Source organism: Aethalodelphis obliquidens, unplaced genomic scaffold (assembly GCF_003676395.1).
Source record: "Aethalodelphis obliquidens isolate GAN/ISIS:26980383/991018 unplaced genomic scaffold, ASM367639v1 scaffold23, whole genome shotgun sequence".
Classification (NCBI taxonomy): Eukaryota; Metazoa; Chordata; class Mammalia; order Artiodactyla; family Delphinidae; genus Aethalodelphis; species Aethalodelphis obliquidens.
Window position 1 is genome coordinate 24,778,562 of NW_020837967.1, and position 20,708 is coordinate 24,799,269.

The window sequence follows — 20,708 nt, forward strand, 5'->3', positions numbered from 1 at the left end:
GCGCCAGGCCTTCTGGAGTGAGAAGTACTAATGAGACAGCAGGGCAGGAAATAACAACACAGGGTCACCCCTCAGCTCCCTCAGATAGAGACTCGGTCTGGAGTGGATGATGCCCTCAAAGACCCTGAAGTTATCTGCCAGACTTGCTATGCCGGCGTGGACTTAGTAGCGTGTATGGGGAACTCCCTTCAGAGGATCTACTGCAAACATCTGGTAACCTCATCAGTGGGATGGAGAGCGTGCCCCGCATCAGAGTGAAGAGAAGAAACGTAGCCGCAAATACACCCTCAAAGGACGACACTTATTTAGGAGTCCTTCCAGGTTCTCCCAAGTCCCTGACTCTGCTTTACGCAGCCTACATTCCCCCCCCCCCCGCCCACCAGCGCCCTGAGAACATGAATTCCAAGAGGAGAGAGATTTTTGTCTGTTCTGTAGATGGTTGTTAATTTCCAGTGCCCAGATCAGTGCCTAAGACATAGTAAATGTTCAATAAATGTTCCTTGGAGGAAAGGAGTGAATAATACCTATTTTACAGGGAGAGCACCCAGAGTTGTTTTAAAAGTAAAAAATTTTTTTCTTTACGGCCCGCCCCCCATTACTCTCTCCGCAGCCCCCAGTCTGGGATCACGGTCCCCGCTGGCTTTGGGAAGAGCATCCCACAAGCCCGAATTAGTTTACCTTCTTTCCACATACTTCTTTGGGGAAGACTTTCCTCATTAGATGGGGACTAATTTCAGTGCCGAGCTCCCGGGCATCCTGATCTTTTAGCATCACTTATGCAAATCCACGGCACCTGGACCAGCGCAGGGAGGGAAGCGAACTGCGTGATGAACCTGGACGGCAGGATCGATTTCCAGAGTCAGCCTCCTGACAGGGCCCTCCCTAAATGTTTTCTGATGATGGCCAAGTGGGCAAGCTCAGGCCTTTCTCCCCAGAAACACGATCCTGCTTTCTATACCGACAAGTATTACTTCAAATCCCTAGTGGGCAGTCCAGGATATGGAAATTATAGTAATCTAATCTTGTAGAGGAAGAAGTATGAATCATCATTACACGGTCTGACAAAGAGCTAAGTGATTAATCCCAGGTTGCACAGAGGCTGGGGTCCATGGTGATGGCTACCCGTGGGCTACCACCCAAACAGTGGGACCCGGCCGGCAGACATCCGACAGGCAACATCACGGCTTTCATCCCAGGGGAGCACCAAGAAACAAAGGGCCATGTTCTCAGGACCACGCTGCAAAGCTCTTGATTCTTTGGAAAACTCTTGACTGTGCGCCAGAGGAGTGAGAGAATCTGGGGCTCAAAAATCTTGTCTCTCTTCTGACTCTGGTGTCACACGCTTAAGTTCTGAGGTTTACTTTTCAGGAGGAACTGGGAGGTTTGCGGAATAATGGTGTCTCAAAAAGTGACCAGACACTCCTATCCTCTCCAGGGAAAACAAAAGACTACGGTTAGGAAAAGACACCACCAACAACCAGGATGTGCTCTTCACCACATCACAGACACCTACCGCTCTGAAGGAAGGTCTTGACCTTTTCCTGAAACTTGCAAAAAGAACACTGAAGCTCCCCAGCCCCCATCAAGAAACCACAGCCCCAGGCACCCTGGGAAACTTGGTCAGGGCGCCCACAGCCCTGAACCATCACTGGGCTTGGCGCTTTTTTCCCTCCACTTTTTCTCTTGCACAGCTGTGTTCAATTTTCTGTCCTTGGGGTTTTTAAAGGAACATTTATTCTAGGGCCAGGATTCTCCAGTTTTACGGTTATACAACTCCCTCTCAGGGCCAAAGAATGTTTGAAAAGCCTTAAGCCCAGCACAGAGAGTTAGTAAAAGTATCCAAACGAAAGTGAAATGAAAAGTCAAGACTTGTTCCAATGTCGATTCAACCTCTTACTTGACTGCGCTGTACCTTCTGTTTGCCCTGCAAGACATTTGTGTGTGTGTGTGTGTGTGTGTGTGTGTGTTTGCGAGCAGGTAAGGAACAGAGAAGTCCAAAGGTGTATTTATATTCTTCCCACGGTTACTGTTCCCTGTTCGATGGTAAATTTTATTTTAAATAAGACCTCCATCTTCAATTGGATGGAATAAAAGATCACAAAGAAAGATTCCTTGAGGATTTTTAAGAGCTTGTTTGTTTTTCCTAGTTAGAGAGCCAGACAGTACTAGGTTTTTGGTAGTAGGATAGCAGTTTAAAAAAAAAAAAAAACAACCCTAGTTTTTACTTAAATGGTGAAACTAGCGGCACTGTTAGCTGAAACGCCCTAAGTACATTACCAACATCCAAAAGCACAGACCCACACACGTACGCGCCAACCAAACAGCGTGAGGCTCCCACCAGCCGTGAAATGCTATCCAGGCTTCTGAGTGCAGCCGAATGGAGCTGTTTCAGAACGCCCAGCAGTCTCTTACCCGTCCGCTTCTCTTCTCTTTTCCTGTCACCTAGACTCCCACGTCTCAAAGAAATCTGCCCAAAGGCTCTGTCTAATACAGGTTCATGAACATCACTCTTTTTTTGCCCCCTGGAGTCTCCCAAAGGCCATCCGCCTGCTAGATACACACTCCCCTTGATCTGACAGATAAAGCAGAGGTCGGGCGCTGAGGCCTGAGCTATGTGACACAGCACACAGCACCCACATGAGAGGCCTGGCCGCAGCCCAAGGCAAACAAGATGATTTTGAGAAACGAAGTAATACGCACAGACTCACCGTCGAGCAGAGAAAACTGAATCCGTTTTCCACCGTGGAAGGATCTGAAATGCTGTCGGTAGCACCTGCTAAATACAGTCCGGTTCTCTGAAAACGATGAGCAGATACTGTAAACTAACCTTGCGACCGGATCACGATCAGAGACAAGAGGCAGGCTTCCCTCAAGGGGCCGACGTGAGCAGAGCACATGATACCTTTCCCTTTCGACCACCTTCTCCTGCTCTTTTAAGATCAAGATATCAAAAGTGCCCTTTAGCACGGCCTTACAGGCAAAATGACAGGTTAATGTTCACGTGATTCCTCCCAGATAACCAGACTCTAATTCTCCCGTGATTGGAAGTTGCCGGAAGTTAGTGAACGTCTCTAAACCTAGGGCAGGGGACAGCTGAAAATGCAGATTCTGAAGTCAGGGTGTCTTTGAAGTCGGTAATTTCCTCAAGTAGGACACACTTCTAATAGCATCTTCTCATAATAATCAATGAAAAACCCTGTGGATCTGTGCTCTGGAACAAAGATGCTCCTTTCAGAATAAGAATGTTTTCATGAAAGTAATACAGAAAAATTCTCCCCTCAAAATCCCCAAACACATGCTCCCTACCTGTACAAGGAAACACAGCCAAACAACAATAACCACATAAAAATAATTTTTCAAACCACACATCCAAGAAAAAAAAAAAATCTTTACAAGAAGCTATAAGCGGGGCTTGAGAAACCAGGATGTTTTCTAACATCACGCCAAGCCAGTTAGAACACACTGGGTTTTAAAAATACGGTTTTACGATAGCCCATTTACATTCCATATAAGAAAAGACAGAAATGTGGCTGAGAACGGTCAGATACAACTTTAAAATCTGACTCACTGAAGCGTGTAGGCACACACACTCACCCCTTGTAGAAGAGAAAACAAACACCACTTGGGCTCATCCAAAATGTGCGGCCTTTAATCACGGTCTCATGATGTTTACCCAGAACGTCCAACGCACTTTATAGCCTAAGGAGCAGTCCAAGCTCTCAACAGAAGGTTGTCACTTGAGGGACCGTGTGTCTTGAAGAGCTGTTTTCACACGATCTAAATGAATAAGGAAGCATGGGGGAAGCAATGCACTGATGCAAATGGTAAGACCCACAGTCATCGCACCTTCGAGGCGTATGAAATGCATTCCGCCTCGAGCATCTGCATGTGTGCCTTTTGAGAAAGTCACCCCCTGCTCCCTCCACCTCGCTTCAAGGACCCGCTGTAGTCTCGGGGGCCCCAGTGCTGGGATCCACTGATGTCTGAAGAGATGCAAGGCAGTGATGTAGGTACAGCCAGGACTTCACTTTACAGAGACCTGCACTGCATCTGAAAGCCTGTGGAATGTCTTTTCTCTTTAATCTGATTTCAAATGAAGATTTTATTTATTTATCTTCAATTTTAAAAACTTTTTATTGAAGTACAGTTAATTTACAATGTTGTGTTAGTTTTTGGTGTACAGCAAAGTGATTCAGTGTATCATATATATGTATTTGTATTCTTTTTCAGATTCTTTTCCATTATAGGTTGTTACAAGATATTGAATATAGTTTCCTGTACTATACAGTAGGTCCTTGTTGGTAATCTATTTTATATATAGTAGTGTGTGTACATTAATCCCAAACTCCTCATTTATCCCTTCCCCCCCACCTTTCCCTTTTGGTAATCGTAAGTTTGTTTTAATTAATTAATTACTTTATGGCCGCTTTGGGTCTTCTTTGCTGCACACAGGCTTTCTCTAGCTGCGTCGAGCGGGGGCTACTCTTCACTGAGTTGCGCGGGCTTCTCGCGGTGGCTTCTCTACTTGTGGAGCATGGGCTCTAGGCATGCGGACTTCAGTAGTTGTGGCATGTGGGCTTCAGTAGTTGTGGCTTGCGGGCTCTAGAGCGCAGGCTTCAGTAGTTGTGGCATGTGGGCTTCAGCAGTTGTGGCGCACGGGCTTAGATGCTCCATGGCATGTGGGATCTTCCCGGACCAGGGCTCGAACCCATGTCACCTGCATTGGCAGGCAGATCCTTAACCACTGCGCCACCAGGGAAGTCCATAAGTTTGTTTTCTATGTCTGTGAGTCTGTTTCTGTTTTGTAACTAAGTTCCTTCGTATCATTTTTAAAGATTCCACATATGAACGATATCATATGGTATTTGTCTTTCTCTGTATTACTTACTTCACTTAGTATGATCATCTCTAGGTCCATCCATGTTGCTGCAAATGGCATTATTTCATTCTTTTTTACGGCTGAGTAATATTCCATTGCATGTGTGTACCATATCTTCTTTACCCATTCATCTGTCAATGGACACTTAGGTTGTTGCCATGTCTTGGCAATCGTAAATAATGCTGCTATGAACATTGGCCTCACTGGAAACACTTCCCTCACTGCCTGTACTGCTCTTATCCATACCCCTCCTCAATCCACTCTGGTCTGGGGTTCCCACTACCGAGCTACCCTCGTCAAGGCCACCCGAGCTCGGGGACCCCGCACTCTCCCCACTCCTGCCTGGCTGCCTCTCCTCCACCCCACCCCGTCCCGAGCTTCATTAACAATCTCTCTCTCTCCTCTCTCTGCGATCCTCTCCATGGATTTATCTATGACCTACATTCTATCTCCAGTCAGAACCACTCCTCGGAGCTCCAGCCTCACATTCAGCTGTCTACTGAACACCTCTATCTCGATACTCAACAGGGACCTCAAACTTACTATGTCCACGACAGAACTCTCGATTCTCAAAGCTGGCCCCCCTCATTAAAAAACAAACAAACAAAGAACAGAAAAGAAAAACGAAACGAAGAAATCCCTCCTCCCCCAGTCTTTCCTCTCCTCAGAAGTTGCTAGAATTTGGGAGTCATGCTTCCTGCTCCCCTCGTCCTCACTCCCCGAATCTCATCCGTCACCAGGTGCTGACAGCTGTACCTCCAGGACACACCCCTTTCCCTTACAACATACAACAGCTTTACTGATGTATAATGCATACGCCATGCGACTCACCAATGTAAGGTGTACACGTCAATGGCCTGTAGTAGGTCCATGGAGCTGTACGACCATTATCGCATCAGTTGTAGACATTTTCATCACCCCCAAAGGAAACCACACACCCACCAGCAGTCAGTCTCAATTTCCCCTTGAACAATCCAGTCCTAGGCAAACATTGATCTACTTCACGTCTCTGTAGATTTGCCTGTTCTGGAAACTTCATATAAATGGACTCACACAGTACATGGTCACTGGTGTCTCGCTTCTTCCAGTTAGCCTATCTCCAGTATTCATCTATGCTGCAGGATGTATCAGTGTTCCATTCCTCTCTATAATCAAACAACATCCTGTCATATGAACATACAATGTTTTATTTGTTCATCAGTTAATAGACTTTGGGTTGTTTCTATTCTTTGGCAATTGTGAATAATACTGCTAGGAGAGGCAAACTATTATATATAGGATGGATAAACAACAAGGTCCTACTGTACAGCACAGGGAACTATATTCAATATTCTGTGACAAACCATCATGGAAAAGAATATGAAAAAGAATATATATATGTATAATCGAATCACCTTTCTTTACAGCAGAAATTAACACAACATTGTTAATCAACTAGACTTCAATAAAATGAAAAAAAAATAAAACTGCTATGAAAAGTTTTTATACAGAAAAATGTTTTCATTTCTCTTGGGTGTACACCTAGGAGTGGACATGCCAGGTCATAAGGTAAACTCTATGTTTAACTATGTTAGGAACTGCCCGACTGTTTTCCAAAGCAGCTGCTTGGGAAAGAGTCTGCATTCCTACCAGCCGCGTAGGAGAGTTCGAATTTCTCCATATCCTCACCAACACTTGTTACTGTCCATCTTTCATAGAGGGTTATGAAGTGGTAGCTCACTGTGGGTTTGATATGCATTTCCATGATGGCTGGTGATGTTGAAAATCTTCTAATGTGCTTATTGGCCATTTACATATCTTCTTTGCCTACTTCAGATATTTACCTATTTTTGAATTAGGTTTTTTAATAAATTTATTTATTTATTTTATTTCTGGCTGCGTTGGGTCTTCATTGCTGCGCGCGGGCTTTCTCTAGTTGTAGTGAGAGGGGGCTACTCTTGTTGCAGTGTGTGGGCTTCTTATTGCGGTGGCTTCTCTTGTTGCGGAGCACGGGCTCTAGGTGAGCAGGCTCAAGAGTTGTGGCACACGGGCTCTAGGGCACAGGCTCAGTAGTTGTGGCGCACGGGCTTAGTTGCTCTGCGGCATGTGGGATCTTCCTGGACCAGGGCTTGAACCCGTGTCCCCTGCACTGGCAGGCGGATTCTTAACCACTGTGCCACCGGGGAAGCCCAAGGTTATCTTTTTATTATTGAGTTGTCAGAGATACAAGTCTAGAATACATGATTTGCAAATATTTTTTCTCATTCTGTAGGTTGTCGTTTCACTCTCTTATCAGTGTCTTTTAATACACAAAATTTTTTAATTTTTGTTGAAGTCCAATTTATTTTTCTGTTGTCACTTGTACTTTTGGTGTTATACCTTGAAAAATCATTGCATAACCCAAGGTCATGAAGATGAACACCCACGTTGTCTTCTAAGAGTGTTACAGTTTTAGCTCTTATATTTAAGCCTTTGATCCATTCTGAGTTAATTTTTGTATATAGTGTAAGGTGGGGTCCAACTTCATTCTTTTGCGTGTTGATGTCCAGTTGTCCTAGAACATTTGTGGAGGAGACTATTTGCCAGTGAATTGTCTTGGCACATGTGTCAAAAATCAATTACCATAAATGTAGGAGTTTATTTCTGGTCAATCAATTCTATTCCAAAAACCTATATGTCTATCTTTATGCCAGAACCACTGTCCTAATTACTGTATTAAGTTCTGAAACCAGGAAGGGTGAGTCTTCCAAGTCTGCTCTTTGTTAAGATTGTTCTGGGTATTCTGGGTCCCTTAAATTCCTATATGAACTTTAGGGCCAGTCTGTCGGTTTCTACAAGGAATCCATCTGAGATTCTGAGAGAGAGACTCTGCGTTGACTCTATGATCAACTCAGGGAGCACTTCTGCCATTTTAACGGGAACGTCTTCTGATTCATGAACATGGGATGTTTTCCCATTTATTCGGCACTTTCTAATTTTGTTCAACATTTTGCAGTTTTAAGAGCATGTTTTATACTTCTTTAACTACATTTATTCCTAAGTACAGGCACACCTTGTCTTATTGTGCTTCACTTCATTGCACTTTGCAGATACTGCCTTTTTCATATGAAGTGAAGGTTTGTTGGCAACCCCGCGTTGAGCGAGTCTATTGTTGCCATTTTTCCAACAGCATTTGCTCACTTGGTGTCTCTGTGTCACATTTTGGTAATTCTCACAATACTCCAAACTTTTTCATTGTTCCATTTGTCATTATGATCTGTGATCAGTGATCTTCAATGTACTATTGAAAAAAGATTATGACTTGCTGAAGGCTCAGATGATGGTACTTTTTAGCAGTAAAGCATTTTTTAATTAAGGCATGTACATTGTTCCTTTAGACCTAATGCCACTGCATACTTAATAGACTACAGACAGTGTAAACATAACTTTTATATGCACCGGGAACCCAGAGTATTTGTGTGACTCACTTTATCGTGATACTCACTTTACTGCGGGGGTCTGGAACCAAACCCGCAATATCTCCGAGGTATGCTTGTGTTTCATTCTTTTTCATGCTGTTGTAAAAGGAATTATTTTCTTAATTTCATTTCAGACTGTTTGTTCTAAGTGTACAGCATTACAGTTGACTTTTGTAGACTGATCTTGTATCCTGCAACCTTTCTGAATGTGTCTTTTAGTTCTAACGGTTTAGTGGATTCCTTAGGGTTTTCCATACCCAAGATCATGTCACCTGCAAGCAGAGACAGTTTCACTTCGTTCTTCCCAATCCGGAGGCCTTTCGTATTCTTCAGTAACTGCCCTGGCTAGACCTCCCAGGAGAATACTGAGCAGAGGTAATGAGAGTGGGCATCCTTGTACTGACCCTAATCTTAGGGGGAAAGCTTTCTGTCCACAATTAAGTATGACGTTCGCTGTGGGGTTTTCATAGGTGCTCTTTTTAGGCTGAAGACGTTTCCTTCGATTCCTAGTTTGTTGTTGTTTCATTTATTTATTTACTTATTTAATTATTTGGGCCGTGCTGGGTCTTAGTGGCAGCATGCAGGATCGTTAGTTGTGGCATGTGTGATCTAGTTCCCTGACCAGGGATTGAACCCAGTCCCCCTGCACTGGGAGCACAGAGTCTTAGCCACTGGACCACAGGGAAGTCCCTGGTTTTTTTTGTTTTTTTTATCTTAAAGAGGTATTGGAATTTCTCAAATTCCAAATTTGTTTGCATAACAAATTTCCAAATTTATCTGCATGAGACACACCCGTGTGCAATTGTGCTTCCCTCTGTATTCTCTCCCTATACCATCTCCACAGCTCAGTATCACTCATCTTTCCAGGTCTGTACTTCAGGGCCATGCTGGACCACCCTATTCAAAGTTCCCATCCACCGCTACCTCCTCCCGCGTCAGCCCTCACACAGCCTTTGACGCACTCGTCATTATTGTTCTCAGTACAGATTTGCTCACCCCTCACACAGCCTTCGACGCACTCGTCATTACTGTTCTCAGTACAGATGTGCTCACGTTTGCATAGGGTTCAGTATTTGCCAGCATGAATGCATCGTTGCAATCCTCACAACAACCTTACTAGGTAGATGCTATTAACACAGTTTCACCGATGTTGAAATTGAACGAGAGGTTAAGTGTCTTGTTCAAAGTCATGCAGTTTATAAGTGGCAGACTCAGGATTCAAACTCAGGGCCCATCACTCCTGAGACCATTGTCTTAAACCTCTGGCTGTCGTGCCTATCAATAATTGCTCTCACTTGCTTCTTACCATATTTTCTATCTAGACACAAGCAGCAATCTCTTTATCGCTGTACTGTTAGCACCTAACACAAGCGTGGCAGGTGTTAATAAGTACTTAATGAACACATGAACGCGGGACTTAGGATGCCCTGTAAGAAGAGTTCCACGGGACTCTGGTGAGCCCTGCCGGCGACACCGTCCACAGAGAGTCACAAGGCTCATCCACTTCCGAGACCCTTCAGGAAGGAAGGTGAACTTCAATGTTTCTCAAACTCACTGGAGCACAGACCCATCTTCATAGCCCTGTCTCCACTGCACTAACAGTCTAGAGAAGTGTGTTCCATGGAACACACTTTGAGAAACCCTGCCCCAGAGTGGCAGGGCAGATAGCACAGTCCCTAGAAAGGTGCTTCTGCTCCCTTCCGTGCCTGGCTCTGCCCTCCTCTAAAAAGTCTAACTTGGAGTCCCTGAAAGCTCTGTTCAAAAAGGAAACCCCAGGACATTAAGCTTTGCTTTTCTTCCACACATTGGAACACACGGCTACTAAGGAGACAGACAGAGTTTTCCAACGCGTCAGATGGCTCTCCCCTCTGGATGCTGGGGGTCCCATAACTTGTCACTGAGGAACCTTTAATTTTCTCAGACCTCTGGTTTGTTGAGAGTGATTTAAACAAACTCATCCTTCACAACGTCCTTTAACCCAGTCTCAGAACTGCAGCCAAAACCAATGATGTGTCAACCACAGAACAGTTATATTTCTTTCTAAATACTTACCGTAATGTTGATGTTTAAATCATGGCTTCTGATAGAGAAGGACTTCGAAACTCTCCCTGTCTCCGCTCTCCCAGTCTTCTAGCTCATGTACTCCAACTCTTCCTGCAAAAGGAGAAAGAAAGATTTCTGCTCGGAAATCTGAGAAAGAAAACAGCCAACAATATAAGACAGCCACACGCAAGAGCGAGGTGAGATACATGGCTGTGATGCATCTGCTTCTAAAGAGCTTTTCCCTTTCAATGAATCAGCTTACATCGGTGACTACAAATGATAGGCAGTGGTTAGAACATCGGTGACTACAAATGATAGGCAGTGGTTAGAACATCGGTGACTACAAATGATAGGCAGTGGTTAGAATATCTTTTTACACCTCTTAGAAAAAATACTCAATTAAAAATACATTTTTTATAGAGTTATCATATGATCCAGCAATCCCACTCCTGGGCACATATCCAGAGAAAACTCTAATTCGAAAAGACACATGCACCCCAATGTTCATAGCAGCACTATTCACAATAGCCAGGACATGGAAGTAACCTAAGTGTCCATGAACAGAGGAATGGATAAAGAAGATGTGGTACATGTATACAATGGAATACTACTCAGCCATAAACAGGAATGAAATAATGCCATTTGCAGCAACATGGATGGACCTAGAGATTATCATATGAAGTGAAGTCAGACAAAGACAAATATCATGTGATGTAACTTACATGTATAATCCTAAAAAATGATACAAATTAACTTATTTACAAAACAGAAGGCTCACAGACATAGAAAACAAACTTATGGTTACCAAAGGGGAAAGAGGGAGAGGGATAAATTGGGAATTTGGGATTAACATATACACACTAGTACATGCAAAATAGATAACCAACACGGACCTACTGTATAGCACAGGGAACTACACTCAATATGTTGTAATAACCTATAAGGGAAAAGAATTTGAAAAAGAATATAGATATATGTGTGTGTGTTATATATATTTATATAAGTTATATATATTTATATATATAAATTCAGTTTATATATATAAACTGGATCACTTTGCTGTACACCTGAAACTAACACAACATTGTAAATCAACTATACTTCAATAAAATAATAAATAGAATTTTCAAAAAAGAAAAGCAAAAACAAACAAACAAATACATTTTTTCCTTCATCTCAAACTCAGTGAATAAAATCATTTCTACGTGATCGTTCTCCAAAGCTCTGATTTTTCTCTGGTGATGAAATCTGATATCTGATAGCATCAAGATAGCAGAGCTATCTTGAGTAAATATGAGTTCTTTCTACAACACAAATTTACATCAGACCCAAACAAGAGGCTTTGGGAGAGAAGCCTTGTAACAAAGGAAGACTCGAAAAGACAGAGGAGGGTGGGTTGGAACTCATCGAGGAGCTGGATGTGTACAACGAGAGGGTAGCGACAAACGCCCAGGTCCTTAAAAAAGAGAGAGGCTGGGTAAAGAAGTTGAGACCAGCGTAACCCGTCTAGGGCGTCAGGACTGAGGGACTGACTGGACTAGAAACTGGTCTGTGCCATTAATTCCAGGCAGAGAAAATCTTCAGCGTTCATTTCCCTCAAAGGCTGGGGAAACGAGGGAAAACACCACCTGTGCTGGAAGTACAACAGAGTAGGACAGAGGGAAGGATGCACTTCCCTGTGTGATTTTCCGAACTGTGTGTAATTTGCATACAGCATGACTTCCCTGGAAGTACGCTCATTCCTCACCCTCAAAAGGCCAGCTGCTGCCTGTGTGGCACTGCAATGACTCAGCCTGGGAGAGAGGCACCATGCATGAGCAAGGCTCCAGCCTCAGATCCCGGACTAGAGAGGGAAGCCCTAGGTCTGTTAGTTAGTTAATGGTTAGTTGTTCAGCGGTTAGGCTTTGGGAAGTCTTTGGTTTTAGGGGCTAATGAGGCACCTGTTCCTCTCTCTTCCTGATGTCTAGGCAGTACTGGCTTGTATCACCTTTTGAAAACATCATCTTAGGAAAGAGTTCACTCGAGTACAAGAGGCCCTGAGCTGGCGAGCAGCCAGCGTCCTAAAGGTCAGAGCTGGTGTCAGTAGCAGGTTTGGGAAGCACATGGGAGGCGAGCTATCAGAGCCTCTTTTACCTCCTGTAGAGAGAATGGGGTTCATCTCCAGAAGCCCAGGCAGAGGCAATTTACAAGGAAATGAGCCTGTGGGGAGGCGGGGGGGGGGGGGTACAGTCGACCATTTGAAGTTCCCACAAAGCACAAAAACATTGTTACCACTGCTCCGTGAACTTCAGACAGCCCTGAACTCATGACTTGAAGCCACAAAGACGCTTGTGGTTAACACAGACCGACTATTGGGTTTAAGGAGAATTTTTTGTGCCAAAAAAATTTATTTGCCTTCCTCCCCCCAAAATCTGTTTATTATTAAAAAGCCCTGGAGACTTGGGAACTGGGCTAGACCAATGTTAGCCTGTCCTTCTCCCGAGCCTCTTCCAGGCACCAGACTGGGGAGGAAGTACCGGCTTTAGGAAGGAGACCCTCTTTCCACACTGGCTGCAAAGGAAGGGAAACTGAACTTATTTCACGAAGAAAAAAGGCCAAGAAAACCAAAAGAAGCCAAGAGACAAGGGCAGGAGAGGACATACTCATCTCTCTTTCTCTTTGGAGAGCACCCCTCTGTCCTTGGTATACAGCCCCTGGTACCCTCTAGAGCTGGGGTTCTCAATCTCGCATGTACAGAGGGATCCCCCTGGGGCTCTACTACCAGGGGGCGAGAAAGAAGAAAATCTCCAGTGGAGATCGTGAGCCCACAGACCAAGAAGGAGTTTGAAAGTCCCGTACCTGAAACACTTTCATTCTTGGAATCTGCTTTGTCTAAAGACAAAGGGAAACCTTGGTCACTAGATAATAAAACTTCAGAATACAGCATTGGCAGGAAAACAAAACAATGTATCGCCTTAGTGCACTCATGATAACTTGGGGAAAAAAAAACAAAAGAGCAAGGCCCACAGTGAGGCAAGGGTCCAAACTAAGTGACAGGCTGAAGTTTAACTAAACTAGTCAAACCTGTATAAAAGGAGAAAAAATTCCAGAGGAGAACAGGGCACTGGAAGAATCACTATGGTTTTAGTGCAGCAGGAAGACACGTCCAGCTCAAGGTCAGATCCCGCGGGCTTGTCCAGTCTCTCCAGGGCTCTCTCCATCCTTCGAAAGCATATCTTCCTGGTCAAAAATAAACTTTCACTGGACTTTCAGATGATTATCTCTATGCAAAAACTCTGACAGAGCTCTGTCACTAACTCTAGACCCACTGCATCTGGAGGGGAGATTACGGCAGAGAAAGACAGGCTTTTATCTTAACGTTTCAGAAGACAGGTCTGACAGGAGGTGCAGTGGAGGTGTACACAGGAAAGGGACATTTCGGTGAGTCGTAGGCACACGTTACAGTCGGCCCTTCGTATCTGAAGGGGATTGGTTCTGACCCCCTTGGATATCAAAATCCATGCATGTTCAAATGCCTTATGGAAAGTGGTATAGTAATAGATGCAGTACATATACACAATGGAATACTACTCAGCCATAAAAAAGGATGAAATAATGCCATCTGCAGCAATATGGATGGACCTAGAGATTATCATACTGAGTGAAGTGAGTCAGACGGAGAAAGACAAATACCATATGATATCACTTATATGGGGAATCTAAAATATGACACAAATGAACTTATCTACAAAATAGAAACAGACTCACAGACATAGAGAACAGACTGGTGGTTGCCAAGGGAGAGGGGGTTGGGGGAGGGATGGAGTGGGAGGTTGGGGTGAGCAGATGCAAACTAGTATCTATAGGATGGATGAACAACAAGGTCCTACTGTACAGCACAGGGAACTATATCCAGTATCCTGTGATAAACCATCATGGAAAAGAATATTAAAAAAAGAATGTGTACATATATATATGTATAACGGAATCACTTTGCTGTACAGCAGAAATCAATACATTGTAAATCAACTATACTTTAATTAAAATTTTTAAAAATTAAATTTAGAAAACAGAAAAATGTGGTATAGTGTTTGCATATAATCTATGCACATCCTCCCGTATACTTTAACTCATTTCTAGATGACTTATAATACCTAATAAAATGTAAATAGTTGCCAGTATGCAGAAAATTCAAGTTCCGCTTTTTGGAACTTTCTGGAATTCTTCCCCCCACTATCTTTGATCTTCAGTTGGTTGAATCCAGGGATGCAGAAGCCATGGACACGGAGGGCCAAAGGCACCTAACTACCACAGTGTCAGGTGCCTCTGGGTTAGAGTATTGACCAGAGTCTCGTCCCCTCACCAGGCCTCCGAGAGTCCCCTCTTACCGACTCTAGGGATGAGGTTTCCCCAGACCCAACTTTCTCTCTGGCTGCTTTCTCCCATCTTTCTCTCCCTAGATGCCTAGAGCAAGAAAGGAGGTTCTTGAAGATATTTTCCTAGAGCCATAGGCACTTCCTTCACGCTCCCCCAACAAACCTCAAGACACCTTCCAGGATTCAGCTCAGAGGGCCTCCGGGTCCTAGGAGGCTTCCCTGACCGCCTCCCTTCCTACTCAGGGACCTCGCTCCCTCAACTTGTGCCAGACACCTGGTTAAAACGACGACTGTAGTTCATTCTCAACCATCGTGGGCTGGTTTAGTCACAGCGATAATAGTAATAATAATAATTTTAAAATAGTAATCATTTTAATTATTTGGACATTTATAAAAAATAAATGTCTCCAAATCAGAAAAATCACGTGCCTATTAGAAGGTGTCCACTGACCGGCACTACGAAAACCTACGCACATCTGCCTGGGTCTGTGACAGTGTGGGGACAGCCCAGTTCCATCAGCCCCCAGATAGGCACTTACAATACTGGTGCCCAAGCCGAGGTGACAATCTGTTAGCGTCAATTCCAGGACCACGCAAGCTGATGGAAAAACCATTAGCAAGCGACTGGACTGGCACGAGCAGAAGCCAAGGCTAGAGGCAGGCGAGAAATGACAACAGGCGTAGGGGCCATAGGAGGTGAGGCAGCAAAGATGCTGAGGGAGAGCCCCCGCCCCAAAGATCCTGGGCCCCCGGCCGCCTCTAGAAAGAGCGCAGGACCGACCGCTGGCAATGACACACTGAGGCTGCCTAGGCTTCGTTTTAATATGGAACTGGGGGTGGGTACCGGAAGCTTGGATAAAGAATAAATAATAGGCCATTTTAAGAGTACTAACAATGGTGCATTTTGTTTGTCAAGTAATTTATCAGAGATTTTGTGATCCTGAACCATTACTCTTGTACTATTTTTACACATTAGGATAACATCCATAGAACATTGAGTATTTTCCTAAATACTGGATTCTTTTACTAAGTAAATGTTGGTCATTTTCACTAAATAAGGGTATGTTAAACACATTTCGAGGTACAATTTGACTGTGCCGACTTTCTGTCCTCCAAGTACATAAGAGAACTTCTTATGTATTTTTTTTCTCTAAAATGGACTGTGCGTTGTTATAAGCAGGTCTCTGATCTTGTATCTCTGTAGTATTTCACAGCCCCGAGTCCAGTGCTCAAGGAGATGCGGAGAGACCGACAGGAACCAGTGGGCACAGGGCAGCTCACTCCCCTGGGAGGGCGTCTGGCAATCAGCACGCCACCAGCTGCAGGAAGATGCCCACAGTCAAAATAGCAGCTGACGTGGGGACACATGAAGGAGAGGGAGCTAAAATAAGCACACAATCCTCCCTGGTGACGTCCAGAAACACCACCTCCCCTCTGTCCTTGGGGACACCTTCCTATGGGGACACGCTTCCCACTTCATGGGCTTTATGCTGCCACCAGGTGGGCTTCCCATGTGTCCCATTACAGCACAGGTTCTTAAAAGGCCATGTCAGGTCCTCATGCATTTTCAAATACGCTCCTGTAAAGCCCTGGGAGGTGTTCCGCTCCACAATTCAAAGGATGCACGTGTCATCCAAAACTGCAAGCAGAAAAATTAAGTTAATGGGCTGAATTCTCAATTTTAAGTTCTCTCATACACTTTTTTTTTCAAATTCTTTGGCGTCTCCTACTACTTGCCTAAGAGCAACCACAAAATAAATAAACAAGTAGCAAACAAACCTTGAAGGAAAACTCAGCTTGCTGTCTGACAGATATATGCGCTTGGGAATATGATTTCATATTGTTTATAGCATCCAAATATAGAGCTATGTGTCCCTCAAAATTAATCTGTTGAAATCCTAATCCCCATTGTGATGGTATTTGGAGGTGGGGCCTTTGGGAGGTGATTAGGTTATGAAGGTGGGACCCTCATGATGGGATTAGTGCCCTTACAGAAGAGACATAGAGCTTGCTTCTGCTCTCTGCTCTCCTCCAAGGGAGGACACAGGAAGAAGGCGGCTGTCTGCAAACCAGGAAGGGAGCCCTAACCAGGAACTGAATCTGCCAGCTACTTGCCCTTGGACTTCTCAGCCACCAGAATCATGAGAAATAAATGTTTGCTGTTTAAGCCACTCAGTCTACGGTGTTCTGTTACCACAGCCTGATCTAAGACCTATAGTAAGACAGATAGTAAGAGCCACCTTTATATTTATGAATGATATAAATATATATACACACATATGTATATAGGTATACATGTATATATACACACATACACACATATATTTGTAATTATAGTGACACAACATACCACGTGCCAAGTTGCAATACAGAACGCGACACTGCAACATTTCACAGCGTGCCTCAAAGGGTCTGACTATCTCCAAATGCCCTTAAATCTGAACAAACCTAAAAGTCCCCACAAGAGCACATTTTCCCAGGCAGCCCCAGGAGGCACCCTAGATGTGCAGCCGCCACAGCAAAAACAGAACTAAGACCCTTCCTAGGCTCACAGGATCCAGCACTGTTCCCTCTGCTGGAGACACGTGGGGTCTCCCAGTGGACTGGAGTGGGCTCAAAGCAACCACCACGATCACGACCCCTCTCTGGACTCCATCGACCCTTGAAATTCAGCAACTGGTGAGGGCAGATATCTTTTATCACTCTGTTGGCTTTATACGTGCATGTTTTCGTGAAAATGAGATGACGAGGCTAGGCCTTGCTCTTTCTTTCCTAAATGAACAACAAACACAAATTTAAGAACCTACTGATGTGCAAACTGTATTTGGTAAGAAAAATATATACTAAGCGCTGGGGTTCACCGTCGAGCACATATGCCCATCAACCGTCATGGCAGGTAAGGAGGTGATGGGTCCTGGTGGACTCCAGGCCACCCTCCCCTCCTCTCTCTCATCTCTGGGTGCCTGTTACAGATGTAGGTCGCAAGAGCTTCAAGTATGAGGAGCCCCCTTTCAACGCCAACATTGCCTCTTATCCGTAGCACGCCAGCAGTTGTGTGTTTAGTAAGACAATGTCAAAAGGCTGCTTTGAATTCAGCGACGCATCTCACAGGTTTATATCTTGTAAGTCACAGCACTTACGGACATTTAAAGTAGTACCTTATGAGTCACGATTCAGCCTGCAGACGACACTCAGATCAACACGCGGGCCACAGCAATGAAGCGAATACTGTGATAAAGTGAGCCACACGAGGCTTTTGGTTTTCCGGTGCACGTAGAAGTTATGTTTACACTACACTGCAGTCTGTTAAGCGTGCAATAGCATTATGTTGAAAAAGTGCGCATACCTTAATTAAAACATATTTTCTTGCTAAAACACGTTAACCATCATCTGAGCCTTCAGCCAGTCGTAGTAGTGACATCTAAGACCACTGATCCCAGATCACCATAACAGAGTAATAATGACAAAGTGTGAAATATTGCAAGAATTACCAAATGTGACACAGAGACAGGAACTGAGCAAATGCTGTTGGAAAAAGGCGCCCGCAGACTTGCTCAACGCAGGGTTGCTACAAACCTTCAGTTTGTAAGAAGCAAACACAGTATCTGAAATGCAATAAGGCGAGGACTGCCTGTGAATTCCTCCAGCCTCTGTGGCAACTCTGAAGGGCAGGAGAGAAGCAGGGCTGTGTCAAGGCGGGGGCCCCCGCGGGCAGGCCTGCCGGGCCCACTTGCTGGCTGCGTGCTCGCCCACTGGTCCCTGGGACCACCTGCTCTAGCCCTCAGGTGGTGGCCCCCAAACACAGAGGCAACTTCCTGGACCTCCCGAAAGCACAGGTCCCAAAGGGGAAAGCCAAGTCAGGTCTGGAAGAAGTTGCTAAAAGGGCTAGAAGAAACCATTTTTGTATGGGGGTGCCAACACAGAAATTAGGAAATGACTGAAAATCTTGTGCCCAAACTTCCAATCCTGACCTAGTGAGCAAACTGGTAGACTCGGCCCTTCACATGGAGGACACAGAGACATCCTGATGGAGGGGACAGCACTGCTCAGAAACCACGCCCTCCCCGAGCTTCCAAAAGTAAAAGAAATAAGCAAGTGAGACCAGACAACTGAGGCCACTTAACTTGAGCTGAGTCAGCAAGGTGAGGATAAGTACACACCTCTGGGGATGACCACGCCAGGTAATGCCACGAACTCTGCTGCTCAATTCAGTTACACGTATATCTATTCTTTTTCAGATTCTTTTCCTATATAGATTATTACAAGATATTGAGTAGACTTCGCTGTGCTATACAGTGGGTCCTTGTTGTTTAGCTCCTTTATATACAGTAGTGTGTATCTGTTAATCCCAAACTCAATTTATCTCACTCCCTCTCTGTTAACTGAATTTTAATCGTTCTTTGGTCAAGTATCTAGAACCTGACATCCGTGAAAGTGTCACAAATGTATGAAAAACACACATTTTCAGAGTATTAGGGGTAAAGTTTAGTTAATAACAGTAACAGCAGTGACTAATACTCCTATAGCGCTTAACACCAGCCAGGCACTGTTCTGAGCACTGTGTACATATCAACCATTTATCATCACTCCTCACTGCTATTATTATCCCCATTCTACGGATGAAGAAACCAAGGCATTGAAAGGTTCCCAAGGTCACACAGGTGGTTAGTAGCAGAGTTTGTCTGCAGAGCTCTCACTCTTAACCACTACGCTATACTTCAACAGAGATTAAACAATAATGTACAATCTTCAAGAGAAAGAAAAGCCTTCTCACAAGATTCTGCACATTTCATGGCTGGTGTCTCCAAGCTAAATCTATATACCTTATAATAACCACAGATTTGGTTCTGACTTTTCCACCCTTCACCACTGTGGCAGTCCAAACCCAGTTTTATATCCCACATTTTGTGGTTGATGCCTTATTGCCAGGAGAGAAATAATAGGAATCTCTCCCTAGGTCTTGGGGTAGGGCTCACCTACCTTGTGCAGATGCCCCATGAGCCTGCTAAAACATGCACCAAAGTCCCACTATGGGCCATCTCTGCCCTGGAGATCAGTTTAATCTAGTTTATTACAACCAAGTCCAATAGGTACGTACTTAGTATCTGCTGGGTACAAGGTACTGCACTGGTGCGATAAGGAAAACGGAAACTCAGGCAACAAGGAAGAGCAGAAAGACTTTTAAATGAAAAGTAACTTAAAGGTCCAAGTAGAAGAGACTGGAACACGGAATTGAGGGGAGAAGAGGGGAGAGATAAATCCCGAGGTTTCTCTTCAAGAAGGCAAAATCCGGGCTTCCCTGGTGGCGAAGTGGTTGAGAATCTGCCTGTCAATGCAGCGGACACGGGTTCGAGCCCTGGTCTGGGAGGATCCCACATGCCGCGGAGCAACTGGGCCCATGAGCCACAACTACTGAGCCTGCGCGTCTGGAGCCCATGCTCCGCAACAAGAGAGGCCGCGATAGTGAGAGGCCCGCGCACCGCGATGAAGAGCGGCCCCCGCTTGCCGCAACTGGAGAAAGCCCTCGCACAGAAACGAAGACCCAAGACAGCCACAAATAAATAAATAAAGCAAACTGTCAACAAGTAAAAATAAATAAACGTTATTATAAAAAGAAGGCAAAATCCTCTGGGCATCGGCCCTGAGGACCAGAAAGCGGCTCCGGAAACTCCCATACCTTCCTAATGGGAAGAGAAAACAGCCACTCTGGACATCAGTTTGGCAGGTTTTTATAAAGCTAAACACATACTTACCATATGACCCAGAAACCCCACTCCTAGGTTTTTATTCAGGAAAAAATGAAAATGCATGTTCCCATAAAAACCTATACATGACTGTTATCGGAGTTTTAGTCATAATCACCCCAAATTTTAAACAATGCAAATGTCCTTCACCTGGTGAATGGATCAGCAAACTCTACATCCACAACGGAACACTTCTCAGTAATAATAAGGAACGAACTACCGATAACACACAACAGCACTGGTGCATCTC

General features: G+C 44.5%; 1 protein-coding gene across 18 annotated transcripts in view; it reads right to left on the reverse strand.

Annotated features, from left to right (window-relative positions):
• SVIL (supervillin) overlaps positions 1-20,708 on the reverse strand; it is a 235,557-nt gene that overhangs the window by 161,601 nt on the left and 53,248 nt on the right. For 13 of the 18 annotated variants that reach the window (XM_027122060.1, XM_027122050.1, XM_027122053.1 and 10 more), the window contains 2 exons: positions 10,369-10,470; positions 3,595-3,777 (listed from right to left, as the gene is read on the reverse strand). The gene's annotated coding sequence lies outside the window, so the exon portion shown is untranslated. Of the gene's footprint in view, positions 1-693; positions 834-2,708; positions 2,796-3,594; positions 3,778-5,932; positions 6,025-10,368; positions 10,471-20,708 lie in introns of those variants that run through there. The other 5 variants (XM_027122054.1, XM_027122052.1, XM_027122058.1 and 2 more) reach the window with 5 other exon arrangements.